The sequence below is a fragment of the Plodia interpunctella genome, chromosome 13 (assembly GCF_027563975.2).
Source record: "Plodia interpunctella isolate USDA-ARS_2022_Savannah chromosome 13, ilPloInte3.2, whole genome shotgun sequence".
NCBI lineage: Eukaryota > Metazoa > Arthropoda > Insecta > Lepidoptera > Pyralidae > Plodia > Plodia interpunctella.
The window spans coordinates 1562271-1574789 of record NC_071306.1 but is presented as its reverse complement, the minus strand read 5'-3'; the positions used below and the strand labels follow the sequence as shown (position 1 = coordinate 1574789).

The window sequence follows — 12519 nt, the reverse complement described above, 5'->3', positions numbered from 1 at the left end:
AATGGTTAAGACCCCCGCCTGTGGATCGAAAGGTCCCAGGTTCGAATCCTACTCGTGCCACATGAGTTTGTATACCAATCTGACTCGTGTATAGTAGTTTTCAACGACCACCACTTGCTTCCGGTGTAGGAAAACATCGTGAGGAAACCTGAACACTGGTTGATTATTATTAACTTGTGTGTGAAATGGAGAAGGCAAAGGCGAACCACTCCATTAATAATGCCAAGAAAGTTGTTGAGTGTGTTTCATTTCACGTAATGACAACGACCCTCAGCCATGAGGAATACGACTAAGAAGAAGATATTATGTACTATGTACTAGTCCAGGCTTCGCTCGGGTAAAATAAAAAATATCCTAGTCTCCTGAAGGTTTCTTCTCTGTGCCAAATATAATTTAAATATGCTCTATGTTTGAGTTTATTCATTACAAACAAAAATACAAATCTTTTCTCTTTATAATAATGGTATGGATCATGGATTTGAGTTTTTTTTTAGAAAACTTTGGAATATTGGGAATTCGACCATATTCAAAGTTTATAGTGGTCTCTATGACTATATCTCCTCTGTGTGATAGCGCACAAAAGTTCCGCATCAGAAACAAGCGACGCCGTGCGGCGAATGCTGAAGTTCATTACCACAATTGAAAGCTGGCAACACCGAGAGCAATTTCTGGAAATTTCCGACGATCAATACAGGACTGACAACTGGCAATACACGAGTCCGTAACTTTTGTTAGATTATTTATTTGCTACTTTCTTTTACATGATTAAATTACATATCACGTGACAATAACGTAAGAAAAGGGCGCATAGATCAACGCCCCATTGCTTAGTCGTGCTCCGTTGCGACAATGCAGAACGATGCTCTGTTGTTTTCTAAAGGTTTTGACATTGTTATAATGACATATGACGTATGTTGACGTACGTCGTAGATGTCTACATCTACAAAATACGTTGTTTTACGTTGAACCTTCAAAGGGACGGCGGACAAGGGAGCGCAACGGAGCAATGGGGCATGGCTCTCAATTAGATATGATATTATATACATTAGTCAATTTCTCAGTAAATAATTGTGCTTTTGACATGTGTCATTTTGTCTTACAGTTTCAGATTTTTTTGTTATGTTATTTTAGTCTCATTCTGTAACTAGGTAACCACAGTTTTAGTTGTCAAAACTTTTTACTGTCCAAATACATATTCCTATTCGTGTTATTATCTCCTTGTTTTGTTAGTAGATTTGCAATTTTACAAATAAATAAAATTAAAAAAAAAAAAAACAAATTATATTTATCAGCGTTTGGAACACATATAAATCACAAGAACATTCGAAACATAACACTTCTTTTTGGAAAGGCATGTAAAAAGGTGAGACGAGGTGTGAAGTGGCAACGGATTTCCTATGTCGGCTAATTGCCTACCCAAAGCGACGACGTCGTTTAAAAGCTTTTCTCATACATTCAACTCTCCAATCCCAAAAGTCTTAACTGAGCTTCGAAAGTGACAAACCAAACGCTGCGCGATAATATCAAACTTGTTTCTGTATTTACGTGTGTCTTATGCTGTCGCGAACGTGAAAATTCTTTTGGGTAAATTTAAATGAATATTTACCACATGATGTACTTTTTAACACTCAAAATTTTGACTAATAAATAATAATAATAATTTTAATAATAATAATTTTAATAATAATTTTCAATGACATATTTCGCATTACGCGGTATAGTGCTCAGACATTCAGTGAAGACGCTACCCATTGAAGCAGTAGTGCTGTAATGGTTAAGACTGTGGATCGAAAGGTCTCAGGTTCGTATCCTACTTGTGCCACATAAGTTTGTATACCAATCTGACTCATATAAAGTAGTTCATCGACCACCACTTGCTTTAGGCGACTTGAATAAAATCTAACACCAGTGTTAGCAATAACACACTCGATATGATGATTTAAGGGTTCCGAAGTAAAGAAGGAACTTTTATCAATTCGCAATGTCTTTCCGTCTTAGACCAACTTATCTCTGACACAATTAATAATCAATTGAGCACAATTTCGTGTTTTTGTTGTTTTATGATACCTACTTTTTAGAAACTATAACTGATTAATAAAAACTAAAACTTAGTGATGAGAAAATAATTTATAACTTAACTTACAGAATATAACTTTTAACACCTCAAGAAGTAAATTAACACGAGTAACCTTTCGTCCTAAGTAAGCAGCGTAAACTTCTTGTACAAAGTAAAATGAGTGAACAATCAATTTAAAAAATACGTATTCATATTGAAGCCCGATACTGTCCGAAGTGGAAAAGAAAAAATAGGCAAAACTGATGCTCTGTTGGCCTTAGAAAGAATCTGGGAAATCATTACAAGGAACGATTAAAAGCTATCTTATATGAAGGCGTAGCGCCGCGTCGCGCTGCTTTTCTGAATTTATCACTAATATAGGGCACCGTATAACGAAGAATTGAACAATTTGTACCTTTTACGCTTCAAGAGGTTTCTTCTTGTTACAGTTACAATGGAAACACTCTCTAAAGAACTTGAGTATTGAATTAACAGACTCCTGCGAATCACATCTGAACAAGTCAATTGTTTAAACTATTGTAATAAGTTACTGATGGCGAATTAATTTATGTTACCTATTTCTAATGAAAGAAAATTTATTTGCAACACACGTGCAAAGGTAAAATGTTTGAAAATATATAACAAAATTTTAATGAAATGGAAATAGATTTTCATTAAGACTATTTCTTCCTAACTACTGTTGTACTAACTACGTTAAAAAAATGGAGACGCTTGTTCATCACAACACAATCGAACGAATTAAAATTCTTTATTTAACTTTGGATGATATTTATTACTTGGTGATGTCAAAAATCCACTTAAACCTAATCTACTACCAAATTCCGAAGTGCAGATGAAGAAGAAGCGGCAAAACAATGATACAATGACAATCCAACAAACATTTCACACACATAAAAAATTAATAATAATTTATGTTCATTACTTTAAAATCTACAAATTGCTAGCACATCTGTGAAGAAACGCCTCTCTGTTTCTTTATATTTTAATGGTATGTTATATTAACTGTATATTTCAGTAATTTCAGAGATTCATTGTTTTTGCTCGGGGATTTTGCGTTTCTATTAACATTTTAATTGCTTTCGTTGAATGCAAAGTTATTCATTGCGACCATGATTGTTATGTTTTGTTGGATTTAAATTCATTTCGAATTTCCGGCGTACAACTGGCAAATGCATTAATTTTTACATACCGCGCTGCATCGCTCAACCTTGTGGTTTTTGTTTCTTAACTAGGACACCGGAAAAATATCATTACACTGCGATTGTTTAGTAAAATAATTTTATACAAAACAATATACAGTTGAACACAAATGAATAAAGAGTCGTGGGCCACGCCAGCAATCCAGGTTGACGTCAGGCAAGGTCATAAAAACAAGGACCAAATTTTAAACCATTTTGGACCATTGGACCAAGTTTTTTTTTTTTGTTCAGTTTCTGACTACGGGTGTCACCGTTTCGAATGAAACCTGTACATTCACACTATTAAAACGCAAATGTCTGACTGTTTTTCTGTCTGTCTGTCATGCTATCAAGGTTAATCAATCCGCTAGGCCGGTTTTCGTGAAATTTGGAACACATACAGTTGAAGACCCGAGAGCGTCAAAGATCGCGGGATATAGTTAATGACCAATCAAAGATAGACTACCGCGGGCGAAGCTGCAGGCAGCAGCTAGTTACATCTAAAATATATTCAAGTATTTCACAAAACTGGCGTTATACGTTAAGTTCGCTCGAAACTTTGCGTAGATTAACATTTGTGAGGGCATAAAATATGATTTGTTTTGTTTCCCCTCTGCTTATTGTGTGAATTTTAAATTTTCCGCTTTATCTATGGTCTTGCACTACTTTCGGCTTTTATTTTAAAATGGCTTTGAAAAGAGAATTATTCCCATTCGTTCTTTATTCTTGGGTCACGGGTGTTCGTAATTAATGATCTATATTTCTATTTGTATTTAGGCGCAATTTGAATATAATGTGTTTGGGATTTCATTGTCGTTTGTCTATTCAAAGTTTTTGTTGTCTTAATTTTTTCGAGTGTGTTATTATTAACACAGGTGTCAGGTGCTTTGTTCAAATTGTCCAAAGGCATCTGGGGGCTTACCATCATCCCTTAACGCGATCCACTTTAAGACCTACAACTGAACTGCATCGCAAATTCGTACCATCGAGTTAATTTTTAGTATGAATGCGATTCATTTTAGGTTCGAATTGATTATTCATTTAGCGATCAAATTGAACTGAGTTGCATTGGAATCGTTCTGTAAAAGTTGATGGTAGGTAGCTGATCTGTTTATTTTTACGACCTCCTACCGACGTAAACATAGCAATAAATATAAAAGAACTTAAACTATCGATCAGTGTGCAGGCTTTCTCGAATTAGATAATGATAAATTATCAAAATAAAATCTAGTTTCGATGGATCGAAAGTTTCGTCTGAATTTATTGGCTAATACCAAGACTCTGACTAAAAATCTGGATTAAACGATCGAAACCGACGGAGAATATTCGATTAGACACTGATTAAAATATAATTATCAGAAACACAGACAATTTCGTCCCGCTACCCGACAAGTGGTTCCCGTGGGCCGTAAAAGCTTTTGCAGGCAAAAAAAAGGAGTGCCCATCGTTTATTAAAAATCTACTTTGAGGCTATTTTGATATAACGCACTCGTAATTTTTCACTCGAAATAAAAACTTGAATAACACATTTATTTGTTAGACAAATTAAAAATCCCCCCCCCGACTATTATATAAATATTTATTTCGCTACAACTTTTGAACGGCTGACCCGATTTTGATCAAACATGTCTAAGGACCACCGCTTAAAATTTTTCCATCAAATAAAAAAATCCGCATTCAAATCGGTTCATTCGTTGATGAGCTACGGTGCCACGTACACAGAGAGACAGACACACTTAGCGTTCAAACTTATATCACCCATCTTTTCGCGCCGGGGTTAAAATGGAGATATCGATTGCATCATAGACCATCAGCATCAAAATTTTAAGTACCCGTTTTTAATTATTCCATGTAGCAGATATTTCAGCAACTAAAAGATGAACCTTAGCGCTTCGAGGGATACTTCTAAAATCACAAATTTCGGAGCAATCGATCAACTAATAATGAGACAAAAAATCTGGAATCGAGCGGGAACCCGCGCACCTGTCTATCCGGGACAGTGCTCTTGACCACTGAGCTATCGACACCATGCCAGTTCAGCTGAATTAATTCATCTCTTTCGTCTTACGCCGACGTACAGTATTTTCATTAGAGAGAAGCAGGCACACTTAACTAATCAACATACCGCTGTTACAAATAAGAAATTATGTTTTTTGAAAATATAAATATCTATTAATCAATCGACAAATTTAAGAACGACGTTCGTGTCGATGGAGTTTTTCCAGTCAATTCTGTTCCATGCCATAGATTTTATCAGCTTTAGCTTTCTAGACACAAGCTTTACCTCGTCTTTTATATCACCTAATAATTTCAGAGCTCAATAGAATCTACGATGTACAGAATCGCGCCGTCGTCCCAAGTAACAATCCCCGGTATGTACGATGGAATTTTAATGCGACCTAAACTGTCTCTTGGAAATCCATTAGCGTTCGTCTTCTTCACCATTACAGACACACGAACGGTATATGGACATGTTTGTGCGAAACCACGCACTTATCCGGCGTCCTAGCTGCGCTCTGATATACAGCATGACGCGATGCGAAGCGTGCCTACCACGAAAGCCTATCACGAAACCTACAAACGTTTAGCACTTTAATAACTTCCAAATCCTGTCTCTTTCTCCCGTATCGTGTAAAAAAAGTTAGAACGTGTGACCGCAATTACTTGATACGTATTTTACGTTTCACGGTAGTCGAAGTTTTTTTTTTTTTCACTTGGTTAAATACCGGCTAATCAAGTTATTCGTGATTGCTCCGAGCAAAAAATGTCGAAGATAAATACAAAAAATAAACAAAGCAGGTCACCAAATTTTTTATGTGTAACATTTATCATGGTAAAAGACGGATAGTATAACAGGAAACCGGAAAAACGAATTCTATTTAATTTAGGCTTATAACTAAGATTAAATCTCAGAGTTCTTTTGTTATTTTCAACTCTTCATATTCGTATTCCTCATGGCTGAGAATGGTCATTACGTGGAATGAAATACACACAACAACTTTCTTGGCATTATTAATGTAGTGGTATGCCATTGCCTTCTCCATATCACACACAAGTTAATAATCAACCAGTGCGCAGGTTTCCTCACGAAGTTTTCGTTCACCGGAAGCAATTAGTGGTCGAAGAAAACGACTATACTATGAGTCAGATTGGTATACGAACACATGTGGCACGAGTAGGATTCGAACATGGGACCTTGCGAACCACATGCGGGCGTTTTAACCATTACACCACCACCACCACCGCCATTTACCTTTACGGGAAGAGACTTTTGACACATTGAAATGGTGGTGGTGTAATGGTTAAAAAGCCTGTGAACCAAAAGGTTCCAAGTTCAAATCCTACTCATGGCACGTGGGTCTGACGTGTAGAAGTTATCATAGACCACCACTTGCTTCCGGTGATGGAAAACATCGTGAGGAAACCTGCACTCCACTCAATAATTTATCATCTAGTGTGTGAAATGGAGAAGGCAATGGTAAACCACTTCATTAACATTGCCAAGAAAGTTATGTGTGCAAAGCACACGTCGTGTGTTAAAGCTCACATGTCTTTCTTAATGATTGAACTTTCCACTCAATGACCACGACCCTCAACCGTGAGGAATTCGACTGAATTCAAATTCAAATTTAAAATTCTTTATTCAATTTAGGATGATATACATCACTTATTGACGTCGAAAAATTATTTAAACTAAGTCTACTGCCGGCTTCCAAAGCGCAGGTGAAGAAGAAGCGGCGCAACAAACTTCACCGCAGCCTTTTCTCCAAGGACGTCAATTAACAAATATAGGTCTTATACATATATTAAAAATTAGGAGGACGAATTTACATCATTATTAAAAATGTCTAAATTTGAATGAATAAATAAAATAAAAAGAAAATAAATAAAAAATTAAAAACTGAAGAAGGACCTCTACAAGAAATGATTTAGTAATCTATATCTCTACTCTTCTACCGATAGTTTTAGTATAAAATATACATACGTATGTCATAATAAATATTACCGAGCGTAAGGTTTAAAAGTATTTCCGTGTTGGGGAATAAAGTCATGTTTTGATGTATTGGCTTAATAAAATGTATGCATTTGACATGTAATGAGAAGTTACGTTGTTATTTTCATCTCTTGACTTTTGACGACCTCGGTGGCGCAGTGGTAAAGTGCTTGCCTATGAACTGAAAGGTCTCCGGTTCGATCCCCGGTCGGGTCATGATGGAAAATATTTTTTTTCCGATTGGCCAGGGTCTTGGATGTTTATCTATATATGTATTTGTTATAAAATATAGTATCGTTGAGTTATTATCCCATAACACAAGTCTCGAACTTACTTTGGGGCTAGCTCAATCTGTGTGATTTGTCCTTATAATTATATATTTATTTATTTATCTCTGTCATCGTCGCGTGTTCCTTTAGGTTAGAATTTTGGCTGTGATGTCTGAAGTTTCAAACTCGTAATTATTTATACAAATTAGGATGGTATATTAAACATCACTTATTAACAATGAAATTTGCTTAAAACTAAGTCTAATAACGGTTTTTAAATTATAGAAGAAGAAGCAGCGCAAAAATCTTCTTCATTTTTTATCCCCGACGCAAAAAGAGGGGTGTTATAAGTTTAACGTGTTTGTGTATCATTTAGTTTTTTTTTGTGTCATAAATAAATTTAAATCGAGTGATCTTAGCCATGTTTCATGAAAATTGGTTGAGCCGTTCAAAGGTTGTAGCGAAATTAATATTGAAAGTAGTTTTTTAACTCGTCTAACAAATAAACTATTAAAAGTTATTAATCTGCCTAATTTTAAAAGTTACTAGCTTGAGTGCAAGCTACTGTCATTTCCGCTTATACTAAAACCATAAATTTAAATAGATTTATATCAAAAAATAATTACTCTCTGAAATGTTATAAACATCTAAAAAGATTCCTGTTACAAGAGTCAATCATCTATTTTTATCCCGGTCGGGTAACCTTTCGCGACTTCTAAATTTATCAGGCTTACAGGTGGCGCACGGAAGTAACAGGTGCCAAGTGACTCAACAGATCACTCGTGCGATTCGTAATAAGGTGTGAAATGCATATTCTAACGTCAGAGAGATTCTATCAAAAATAAATATCCATCCAAAAATGTATGTTACTCTTTCACGCAAAATCTACTGGACGATTTGTTATAAAACACATGCGGAATACAACCTGGAATAACACATAACGTTACTCGTTATCCCGAATTTCCCACGTGAGCGAAGCCCTGGGGCGCAGATATATAAGTATATAATTTACAAGTCTCAATCATCACAAAGAAATATAATTTACAACTTCTATTATGAAGTCATCACCATAAATGCAATATTTCAGGTAGCTGTTGAAAAAACATAGGTTTCTATGCTAACATTTTACCAAATCGTGACGTCACTTCTATGTAATAAATAATAATAAATAAATAAATATATTAGTACAAATCACACAGATTGAGCTGGCCCCAAAGTAAGTTCGAGACTTGTGTTATGGGATACTAACTCAACGATACTATATTTTATAACATATACATATATAGATAAAGATCCAAGACCCGGCCCAATCAGAAAGAGATCATTTTCCATCATGACCCGACCGGGGTTCGAACCCGGGAGCTCTCGGTTCAGAGGCAAGCAATTTACCACTGCGCCACCGAGGTCGTCTATATATGTGTCATTTAGTATGGAGTATTGGGACGAGTTCAAAAATGTCATATATTTGAAAGCATTTTCATTATCACGGTATTCTGTCACTGGTGTTTCTATTATTATAAGGGCCTTCGAATTGTCATCAAAATAAAAAATTGTCATCTACTAGATAATGTATCTTATGTGTGTGTAAAGTGTGTTTCATAAATGATGAATATGACTACTGACCAATCACTTACCGCTGATTTATATTCTAATAATTACAACATGGATCTTAACTAATATTATAAATGCAAAAGTAAGTTTGTTTGTTACCTCTTCACACCCTATCTACTCGACCGTGGATCGTCTTGAAATTTTGCATACATGTAGTTTCAATTATGGAGATGGACACAACTAAAATAACACACCACGAAAATATAGATATTTACGCGAGCGTAGCCGCGGGAAAAGCTGGTATTTTATAATAAAATTGTGAAACAGGCCTTCAATTTTTTTTTCATGTTACGGAGCGTTCGCAGACGTGTTAAATGGTTTATTATATATAATCTTTAATTATTAATTATTTACCTTTTATCAAAAACCCGGGAGCATCTTCTTGTGTATTGAGACTGCAGTGAATTTTCACAGCACTGGCGCCGCACCTGTGTAAACATGACAGTTAAATATGATATTCGTATTCTAAATCGCTTTGTATCATTCCTCACGGCTTAGGGTCGTGGTCATTACGTGGAATGGAACACACACAATGACTTTCTAGGCATTAGTAATGGAGTGGTTTGCCATTGCCTTCTCCATTTAATACACAGGTTAATAATCAACCAGAGTGCAGGTTTCCTCACGATGTTGCCTTCACCGGAAACATGTGGTGGCCTATGAAAACTACATACATGAGTCAGATTGGTATACACACTCATGTGGCATGAGTAGAATTCGAATCTGGAACCTTTTGATGAACAGGCGGTCTTAACACATATTTTAAGAGCTTTGAGTAATTGAAAATTACATATTATGTTGACCTTCATTAAAAAAAACATAACTATATATACCACCAACGGTATATACAATTAGTATAGTAATTAATAAAAATGTGTTGTCTTTACTATGTTAATTCAAATGTTTTATAGACAGTATTTATATTTTATTATACAAATTAAATAATTGGTCCGGCATCGAAATATACGGCTTCACATCTTAATTATCTTATAACTATTAAATATTATTGTTAATAATATTATTTTGTACCTGAAATATTACAATTAAAATTAGCGGGAAAATATCTTTATTTGCTAATAAGAATCGCATTCTAAATTATTTGAATCACTTCGGAGCCAGTATTAATAGCCGCGACATCTGGCAACATTGAGTGTAGAAAAATGTGCTATTTTTTTCTGTTGTCAACACCCATAAAAACTGGGTCATTTTAATTGTCATGCGAACAGCTGTTGTCTCTGATTTTTACGATCGGCTCGTAAAAATTATAAAAAAAGTCTTACTTTTTTAATTAAACGTCAAATAGGTGATGTGTTTTATATTCAAATTTAAATTTATTTGCTTAAATGTAGGTATTTACAAATCATTAAGCCGTTTACATTTTACCCTGTTAAATAGTGCAAATATTATATGTTATTATATGTTAAATATAAATAAATTTTACTTAAACAATTTTACGTTTGACCTTCTTAATACTATCTGAAAATGTCGTTTCACTCATGGTAATAAAATCATGTGAACAAACCTCATAAGTTTTCTCACTTAGCAAAATATATAAGATACATTTTTAAAGTATTTAAAATATATAACAGGTACATTAATAGCTACCAATCTTTTTCTGAATTCACACTCTAAATAATGGCATGATCATTTCATTCAAAATAATTGGAATCCGATACTATCCAATTTGAATAAAATACCGGTCGAGACCATCCTAAAATAGAACCGACGACTGGGACCAATCATTCAGACTTCGCGCAAAAAAAATGTCGACACTATCACTTTTCACTTTCACTCCATTGGCTATCACTATTCACATTTTTTAAATTTCACAATGACATTATTTTATAAATTCGAATTTAGAACAGCTATTCCAATTCTAAAATCGATTTTAAATCATAATAGACTGGTTTGATTTACTTTTTAAGGCTGGCATAAAATATTTGCAAATGATGTAAAACTTTATGAAAAAAAATTATTTTTTTAAACTTACTGTAGTGCGCGCGCCTAACACAACGATACTGCGTTCGATAGTCACTGAAATTCGTTCGCTGAAGTCTAAAAAAAGACGCGACACTCGTACTATAAGTGTTAGGCATTAAGCATTCTTATCTCACCGTGAATTGAGTGAGTGTACGTATACATTCTTCTCTAGCTCAAAAATAGTCCTTGAAATAGTAAATAAAAACCACGGACCGTTGATTTTGAAAGATCAATTTACGAGAGTATTTTTATGATATTTTGTCTTAAAAAAAAGATAAAAAAAATATTACTATTTTCATGTACTTCATATTTTTAATAGGACAAATTTATTATGCTTAAATATTATTATAACACCTTCACAGGGTATATATAATTACAATATACTAGGTATCCTGATGTATTAATTTAAAAACTTATTGCAAAAAATTTAAGAATTTATGTACAAAGGCTTAACGCCATATGGCATTCTCTACCAGTCAACCATAGACCAGACAGAAATAGCAAGGTCATGCCATAAAGTGCATCTAAAAAAATGAGTTGAACTCCGGGAGTGCCGGCAGAAGTGAAAACTTGAATATTAACATTTTTGTCGTCTTACGAATTTTCGATCAAGTCACGTGTCACCTGACGCGAGTTTCAAATGTTTTACCCATCACAAAAAGCGCACAACGCCGCTAAAGAAGTTTTAACTTCAAAAATGTGCATTTATGAGTAATATGTGAGCGAAAAAAAAATCTAAATTAAACTGTTTCAATAATTGTCTTGGCTTGTAAAAAAAGGAAAACAAAATCCCGTATGTAAACGTCACTACTATATTACAGTCACGGAAATCAATTTAAAACAAAAAAACTTTCTATTTTCAAAAAGTTCCTAACGTTGCATTTTCTATTTCAGCTATCACAAATAAATATCACGTTCCAAATTCAAACTAAATCTTTCTGTTTTTTTTTTTTAAAGGTGACAAGCGCCAGTGCCATTTTCATTTTCGCCAGTACTTGAATGTTGAAACAGTTTGCTCTAAATTCCGTTATAAGTTGACTATGAGCTTTGAACGGTGCCCAGAGAAACTTTAAACAAAGCTTCCATTAGAGCTTCCGGCTGATTAAGAATTTTCCTCACTTTGGGACTCTGCATACAAAACGCATGTTTAGTTGAAATAAGTTTTTTTACAAATATGTCATTTGAGATACAAGTTTTCATTGTTGTCATTCAATGTGTGACAAAATAATCATGTCCATTAAATTTCGAAGACTCGATTATGATTTTACAACCGCCTGACGTCAACCCTCTTTGGGAATACTTTTATTGCCTAGCTATAGGTAACAATAGCATTCAAACAAAAGTTAAGGTCGTCGTGTCCCTTAGTCGCCTCGTACGACATCCACGACGGATATGGAGGGAGACTACACG

The 12519-nt window shown here is 34.6% G+C and overlaps 1 protein-coding gene across 2 annotated transcripts in view; it reads right to left on the bottom strand.

Annotated features, from left to right (window-relative positions):
* Nucleotides 1–11188, bottom strand: part of tn (thin) — a 78449-nt gene extending 67261 nt beyond the window's left edge. The window contains exons 1-2 of one of the 2 annotated variants that reach the window (XM_053753210.2): nucleotides 11120–11188; nucleotides 9484–9557 (exon numbers count right to left, since the gene is read on the bottom strand). The gene's annotated coding sequence lies outside the window, so the exon portion shown is untranslated. The remainder of the gene's footprint in view (nucleotides 1–9483; nucleotides 9558–11119) is intronic. The other variant, XM_053753212.2, reaches the window with a different exon arrangement.
* Between the last annotated feature and the right edge of the window lie 1331 nt (nucleotides 11189–12519).